The sequence below is a fragment of the Fukomys damarensis genome, unplaced genomic scaffold (assembly GCF_012274545.1).
Source record: "Fukomys damarensis isolate Sample0158 unplaced genomic scaffold, DMR_v1.0_HiC HiC_scaffold_30, whole genome shotgun sequence".
Classification (NCBI taxonomy): domain Eukaryota; kingdom Metazoa; phylum Chordata; class Mammalia; order Rodentia; family Bathyergidae; genus Fukomys; species Fukomys damarensis.
Genome location: NW_022900942.1, coordinates 47746150 through 47748078, shown reverse-complemented (window position 1 = coordinate 47748078; position 1929 = coordinate 47746150). Strand labels below are relative to the sequence as shown.

At 39.5% G+C, this 1929-nt stretch overlaps 1 pseudogene; it reads right to left on the bottom strand.

Moving 5' to 3' along the window:
- Positions 1-935: 935 nt before the first annotated feature.
- On the bottom strand, positions 936-1646 carry LOC104871936 (annotated as a pseudogene).
- Between the last annotated feature and the right edge of the window lie 283 nt (positions 1647-1929).

Sequence of the window (1929 nt, the reverse complement as noted above, 5' to 3'; positions counted from 1 at the left end):
AAAGGTGCTAAATGGATTAAATGGAGACAGCATTGCTTCCCCTTATGTGATTGAGCTTACCATGTTTATAGCTATCAAGACCTAAAACACTTGAGGTGTTTGAACTGAACATTGATGAGCACACTTATATTTCAACCTGATGGGCTTGACTCTGTTATTTGGTCAGCTGTCCATTTACTCTGAAATTAAAATTTTAATATTGTCAAAAGTTGATATGTGGCAAAATAACAAATATGCTGAAATGGTTATAGTCACAAATGGCAGTTAAGGAACATAGGGAGGTCCTACTCCCAAGTCACCCAGTAGTCAGAATTACTATATATACTGTCACACAACTATAAAAAATTGGATTTAAAGCTGTTTACTTTAGTCTGGCATCTTCACACACCCAAGATATGTACTTTATACAAAAACAGTGTTTATTCAAAAACAAAATTTTTGTAGCTGTTAAGTTGTTCCCTTAAATGTAAATAAAATGGCACAAAACTTTTTAATAACCAGGACTCAGAAAATTTAAAAGAATAATTTGAGTTAGGAATCAAATATACAGAGCCAAAGAAGGAAAAAAAAAAATCATCTAGAAGACAAAGATCCAAGTAGCATCTCAGATGCAGAGCAATTTTGTAAAGTAGGAAAGCAACTGCGATCACCTGCAGCTTCTCAGATCATTCTAGCAAGTGTCTCCAGGTACTACCTGTGTCTGAATAATAGTATTTCCCTAAATAAAGGGCCCTGAATGCACATTCAAGGTGTTTCCTGGGAGTACAAGTGAAGACGTTTTCATTTGTTTAACTCACAAACTATTTGGTCAAAGAACTATGAAAAGCTAAATAAAAGCTCATCTGGTAGAAATCCATAGCAATGAATGTTGACAAGATGTGCTTGGCTCTTGTGTGCAGCCTCTGGCAGTGGGTAGTGGAACAAAGGTAGCGATCTCACAGGCTCTCCTGTGTCTGCTCTGTTGCCGTCTCATTGTCAGTAGCACTAGCATTTGCAGTTGAATTCACCACTTCTCCAAAATCACCACCAGCAGGCTTGGTTCCCCTACTTTAGACTTTAAGTTTTCAACCTTTTCTTCAAATGACTTGAAAGTCGGGGAGTTTCTCATAGCAGGCATGCTAATTGAATGTTGAATGGATCGTATATTTACGTCTTCCAGCTTTTTGGTGATGACAGAGACAACAGATGAAAAGGCCGCTGAAGCCTTCTGTCCAGCCTGAAATAAGGTTTCAGAGGCTTTCCGTTATGTGGATGTGGCCGTCACGTCCCGCCACCCTTTGGCGATGTTCTGCTTTAGCTCCTGTAGTGAACCGATCCCAAGTTTCCACTTGATCTCTGCCAGATGCTTCTCTTTTGCTGCTAACACTTGAGACAGAGTTTGGATTTCTTCTTCCACCTTTGCCAGCTGTCTTCTCGGCTCATCCTGCCCCTCTTCCGAGAGCGTCCGGTGGCGCTGAGTGTGGCTGCAGGATCTTCTCCTTGCTCGGGTACTGGGTCTGTCCTCAGCAAACCAAGTTTCTGAGTAGGTGATCCAGGTGGAGATAAATTCCCACTAGGGACAGGTAGAGGCAGTTTTTGTTCACTCCTGCATTGAAATCAAACGGGGACTTGTAGTCTTCATATAAGTCTGTGTCTCTGTGATCCATCTCAGACAGAGGCAGAATGCATGGCCTTAGGGCCGCCTGAAATGTAATTATTAATATGTTAGGCTTAACTCTTCCATTTCAGTTTTATTTTCTGTTGTTTCCTCTGCTTCAGTGTCTGGGTTATCTTTGTTTTGACTTTCTATAGGTTTTAGATTAAGTCCCTTGTCCAAGACTTCCATTTTTATTTACCTTCTAGAGTTTTAATTTTTTTATGGTATTTTAAAATATATCTTTGTATAGCATTTTAAGCAACTGCTCAAAATATTACAATATATATATTTAA